The sequence below is a fragment of the Heptranchias perlo genome, chromosome 10 (genome assembly GCF_035084215.1).
Source record: "Heptranchias perlo isolate sHepPer1 chromosome 10, sHepPer1.hap1, whole genome shotgun sequence".
Lineage (NCBI taxonomy): Eukaryota > Metazoa > Chordata > Chondrichthyes > Hexanchiformes > Hexanchidae > Heptranchias > Heptranchias perlo.
The window spans coordinates 62,564,621-62,570,620 of NC_090334.1; the positions used below are offsets into that span (position 1 = coordinate 62,564,621).

The 6,000-nt window shown below is 43.9% G+C and overlaps 1 long non-coding RNA gene across 2 annotated transcripts in view; it reads right to left on the reverse strand.

Moving 5' to 3' along the window:
* Window positions 1–5,469, reverse strand: part of LOC137326643 (uncharacterized) — a 135,136-nt gene extending 129,667 nt beyond the window's left edge. The window contains exons 1-3 of one of the 2 annotated variants that reach the window (XR_010964253.1): window positions 5,345–5,469; window positions 5,070–5,233; window positions 884–1,157 (exon numbers count right to left, since the gene is read on the reverse strand). This is a non-coding gene — a long non-coding RNA (uncharacterized lncRNA). Of the gene's footprint in view, window positions 1–883; window positions 1,158–5,069; window positions 5,234–5,344 lie in introns of those variants that run through there. The other variant, XR_010964254.1, reaches the window with a different exon arrangement.
* Between the last annotated feature and the right edge of the window lie 531 nt (window positions 5,470–6,000).

Here is a 6,000-nt window from a genome sequence, read left to right on the forward strand (position 1 = left end):
ATGAACAAGGGAATCACGGAATGAATCATTCCTCCATAAAGCAGGGGGGAACATTTGCTTAGTGCTGGGTTTGTATTGTGATCGGTTGAAACCCCACGGGTGCACTGCCCACACTTTTCCAGTAGGCGCTGGCAGCAGACGAGGTTCCTCGGCAATGGCGCATACCTGAAAAAATGTGGGATTATAGCTTTAAATGTAAACTTGTAGAATTACCGTAGCTTGGATTTAACTTTAACAAGCTGAATGTAAAGTTAAAGTCGACTAATGTTTTAAATGGGGAAAAGGCATTTTGTCAGCAAGTAGCACATTGTTGGTGATCACTGGGCTGTGTCTCAGGAGTCTCTCTCTGCCACCAACCCCCCATGTACACAGTGCCATTCCAGAAAAATAACTTTGTGGTTGACTCTTTATGCATTTCACATAATAAAAATAGCAAAATAGTTCCCTTATAAAATCAACCTGCCTGCTATAATATTTTGTTATTTCTGCATTATTATAATGGAAGTGTAATTTTGGCAGTCAAGCACATACTTCAATAACACTAATTTAAAGTTTCTGTTAACCAAATGGTCACACCACTGAAACCTTCTTCTCTTTATTCCCCCTGAGTATGAGTTTGTAGCTCAGCTGCTGTCTTGTGGCTTGCTGACATCATAACAGTTAGTAATTTGCTGATGTTTCTGGAGGAAAACATCACACCAAACCACTTGTCTGACCGAGCATGACTTCCTTTAGCTCTTTTAGTGCGACTTTCCGAGGGGCTGTACGCCAGAAATGCACGTGGAAATTACACAAGATGTACAGCACAGAAACAAGCCATTCAGCCCAACTGGTCCATGCCAGTGTTTATGCTCCACACCTCCCACCACTCTTCATCTAACTCGATCAGCAAATAACTGGAGAAGCTGGAAATATAATAGTTCATGTTTCCCATTCCTTTAAAAAACGTGTCACCACTGCTGGGTTGTAACAGATTTGATTCCAGTTGCTCCCAGTGGGTAACTTAATCTCTTTCATTATTACTCAGTGAGTTTCGTCTCTCTGTCCAAATATCTTTGAATTTGTTTTTCCCTGTTTCCTTCTGACGTTGTTTGGCAGCTGCCTTCTTCCATCTGGTGTCACTTCATGTTCTTGGATGTAGCCTGAAAACATTGTATCTGTAAGAGGATCAGGGAATGGAGTGGGTGCTATCCCAAGGCTCAGCGAGCTTACCTATTAAGAGAGGTCAGCTCATAACCACAATTTTAAAACGATCCCATGAAAAAAAATGTAAAAAGTCCTGATCCCAGCAGAATGAATGAATTATCTTTCATTTAACCTGCAGTTTGATGATTCTGCTTTCTCTTTTGTGCATGTCATTCATAACAATTTATGAATGACATTAAATTAAAGGTTTTAAGGAGCCCTTAAAAGGAGGAGAGAGGGGCAGAGAGGTTTAGGGAGGGAATTCCAGAGCTCAGGGCCTAGGCAGCTGAAGGCACGGCCACCAATGGTGGAGCAATTAAAATCGGGGATGCGCAAGATGCCAGAATTGGAGGAGTGCAGAGATCTTGGAGGGTTGTAGGGCTGGAGGAGGTTTCAGAGATAGGGCGGGGCGAGGCCATGGAGGGATTTGAAAACAAGGATGAGTATTTAAAATCGAAGCGTTGCTGGACCGGAAGCCAATGTAGGTCAGTGAGCACAGGAGTGATGGGTGAACAGGACTTGGTGTGAGTTAGGATATGGGCAGCAGAGTTTTGGATGAGCTCAAGTTAATGGAGGGTGGAAGATGGAGACTGGCCAGGAGAGCATTGGAATAGTCAAGTCTAGAGGTAACAAAGGCATGGATGAGGGTTTCAGCAGCAGATGAGTTGAGGCAGGGACGGAGACAGGCGACGTTATGGAGGGGGAGATAGGCGGTCTTGGTGATGGAGCGGATATGTGGGCGGAAGCTCATCTCAGGCTCAAATAGGACGCCAAGGTTGTGAACAGTCTGGATCAGCCTCAGACAGTGGCCAGGGAGAGGGATGGAGTTGGTGGTTAGGGAACGGAGTTTGTGGCAGGGACCAAAGACAATGGCTTCGGTCTTTCAATATTTAGTTGGAGAAAATTTCTGCTCATCCAGTACTGGATACCGGACAAGCAATGTAACAAATCAGAGACAGTGAAGGTGTTGAGAGTGGTGGTGGTGAGGTAGAGCTGGGCGATGTAAGTGTACATGTGGAACCTGATGTGTTTTCAGATAATGTTGACGAGGGGCAGCTTGTAGATGAAAAACAGGAGGGGACCAAGGATAGATCCTTGGTGGGCTCCAGAGGTAACGGTGTGGGAGCGGGAAGAGAAGCCGTTGCAGATGATTCTCTGGCTATGACTGGATAGATAAGAATGGAACCGGGCGAGCACAGTCCCACCCGACTGGATGATGGAGGAGAGGCGTTGAAGGAGGATGGTGTGGTCAACCGTGTCAAAGGCTGCAGACAGGTCGGGAAGGATAGTTTACTACAGTCACAGTCACTTAGGATGTGATCTGTGACTTTGATAAGGGCCGTTTCAGCACTGTGGCAGGGGTGGAAACCTGATTGGACGGATTCAAACGTGGAGTTGCAGGAGAGCTGGGCACGGATTTGGGAGGCGACAAGACATTCAAGGAATTTGGAGATGAAAGAGAGGTTGGAGACAGGCCGTAGTTTGCAAGGACAGGGTGGTTTTTTTTTGAGGAGGGGAGTGATGATGGCAGGTTTGAAGGGGCAGATTCAGAACCATCCTAGCCTGAGCTTTAGGGAGGTCAGGTATAGTTTACTTCTACACATGCGGTGGTGTGCCAGAACTGAGCTACATTATATGATTTCCTACATTACAACAGTGACTACATTTCAAAAAGTACTTCATTGGACGTAAAGCGTTTTGGGATGTCCGGAGGTCGTGAAAGGCACTATATAAATGCAAGCCTGTCTTTCTTTATATAGACCAGGAAGGTCCCAGGTTTCATCTCCGGTTGAGTTAGCTAATCTCTGCTCAGATGGCAGTAGGTGTAACATTATATCAGTTTTGAGTATGAGGAAAGGCATTCCCATAACAGCAGTACGTGCTCTATCAATGCTGCACTTAAGCAACCAATTAGATTCAGACTGGAGAAGTCAGTCAATCTGCAAGGAATTTGTAAGGTGTGGTCGAGTTGTTGAAGTTGTTTTCAAGCAAAATAAATCTAGTTGTGATTCCTTTGTCTGTGCTTGATTATTAAGAATGCTAAAAACAAACAGCACAGCAGCAGGGATGGACAGTACAATTGGCCTTGGAGCCCTTCGGTTAGAGAGGAGAAAATTAGCTAGAGTCCTCCCTCCTGATTGCTATCTAGCAACCCATGTGGGAAGAGGGCATGTACGGACATGGGTGAGGTCAGTATCAGGCTCCACTGTTAGGACTCCTGCAGTTGAATAGTTTATTGCCACTCGCTGTCAAAGCTTGTGCATGAATAATGGTCACTTGGGTGAGTTACAAGAGGGAAGTTCCCTGCCCATGAAAACCATATGCCCAGGAAGAAGTCAATGCCTTCAGGAGGGGAGGCCATGGGAGAGGAAAAGTAAACTTTCAGACAAACCAAGGGAGCACATGCTCAGGAGGTTGTAAAGGACAAATTTGGGACAGATGCCAGGAATTATTTCTTTACATGGAGGTTGATTAACAGCAGGAAAGGAGGTTGAGGCCACCACCCTGACTTCTAAGAAAGAGCCAACTGCTGTACTGGCTGGGGTCGGCAGTTTTAAAGGATGAGATCAAATGGCCCACAGGACTTCCTTCACCCAAATCTAATGTATGATTATCACATATACCACATGTTGAATAGATCCGTCAGTATGGCAGCTAGCAGTGTATCCATGAATGATAATGTTGTCAGATAGCACACTTCGAGAAGTATTGTTTTGCTCTAGCTAAACAGTTCTGCTGTCGAGCCATTAAACGTTATCCTGCAGTACAACTGCTGAGTCTCTTTTTCACCATTATTAATTAACTCAAGAGCTGAAAAGGCTGTGGAATCTTTTGCTGAATTAGTTCCCGACTAACCTCTTCTGTTATACGGCCAATATTTTACAAAGTAACATAATACTCCAAGATGAAGTTTTTAATGTGCTTTTATATTTGAAACAATGAAGTGATAAACAGCGTATTCTAATATGTAAACGCACTCAGGAGATTCAGATGAAGTCATAAAACATCTGGTGAAGCTCAACCAGTTGATCATTCGCCTGAAATATTGGGCCGGATCTTGCTGGGGCGGGGCATCTCACGACGTGCCCCGTTAGAATTTCTTTGCTGCCACCTTCGGTTCAAAAATTTTTTTGTGCTGTAACTTGCTGGAAGTGCGAGCTGATAAAGGTGCAGGGAGGGCAATGGGGCATCTGGGGCCTCAGTGAACAACAGGACCAACAGTGCATCTCCTTTATCAATGAAATTTAAGGATTGAGAAAGAAACAGAGGAACGACTGAGAAGGAAGGTGAATTAGAGTCAAATCAGGTACAGAAAGAGAAATAAAGAGAGGGAAAGAAAGATTGGATTAAGAGAGAGAGAGAGAGAGAGAACACAAGACAGATGTAAGAAAAAAATATATTTAAATTTGACATTTTTAAAATCTCTTCGAACAATTTACCACCTGAAGGAATGAGACTTCAGTTTAAATTGTTCAATTTCTGGGCCAGAGGTTGATTGGCATTACATTAACAATTATTACATCGTTTAAAAAGTATTTACACTGTTAAACATCAGACTTAACTTTCTGTGGCAAGTTTAATGGCCAATTAATGTGCAAATTCAGCAAGTTCTTAAAAATAACAGGGAGGCTAAGGGCAAAATGCTGTTTGTATGAAGCAAACGGTGGAGTGGCGTAAATCAACTAGCAAATTCTGGAGATTCGCAACTCATGGTATATCTCTTAATCCCCGAATTTGCTGGCCAATCTGCATATTAATAATGGTGTGCGTCTTTAACATGCCGTTATTTATCCAGCAAGATCCGGCCCATTAAAGGGAGTTTACAGCCTTAAAACGAGCATTCATGTGCCTCATAGCCCCTCAAAGGAAAGTTTTAGACTTACCAGAAGGAATGTCTTCTGTCTGTCGACCAGCTGCAGACCTGTTTCTGCCAAGCAGGAAAGCCACAGCAAATCCTTACTCTGATCCCAGTAGTGTAGTGGTTATGCTACTAGACTAGTAATTCCAAAGAGCATGAGTTCAAATCCCATCATTGCATTTTAAAAATCTGGAAATAAAAAGCTAATATCGGTAAAAGTGACTATGAAGCTGTCAGATTGTTATAAAAACCCAACTCGTTCACTAATGTCCTTTAGGAAAGGAAACCTGCCATTCTTACCCGGTCTGGCCTACACGTCACCTTCAGTCCCACACTAATGTGATTGACTCTGAAGTGGCCTCACAAGCCATCCAGTTGTATCAAACAGCTACAAAGAATAAATTTAGCAGTTTAAAAAGAAGGCCCACCACCTTATCAGGGCAACTAGAGATCAGCAATAAATGTCAGCGACGCCCACATCCTGAGAATGAATAAAAAAGACATTTTTAAAACTGCATCAGGGTCCTATTAAAATCATAGGACCACAATTTGCATAAATTTAGGCAGGCACCTCATCTGCCTGCAAAACCCTGCAGGTTCATGTTGGAATCTGAGTGCATAAGTAACCTGCTTGATTGTAACTGCCTACAACAACAACTTGCATTTATATAGCGCCTTTAACGTCGTTAAACATCCCAAGGCGCTTCACAGGAGGGTTATCAAACAAAATTTGACACCGAGCCACATAACAAGGTATTAGGACAGGTGACCGAAAGCTTGGTCAAAGAGGTAGGTTTTAAGGAGCGTCTTAAAGGAGGAGGAAGAGGTAGAGAGACAGAGAGGTTTAGGGAGGGTATTCCCGAGCTTAGGGCCCAGGCAGCTGAAGGCACGGCCGCCAATGGTGGAGCAATTAAAATCAGGGATGCGGAAAAGGCAAGAATTGGAGGAGTGCAGAG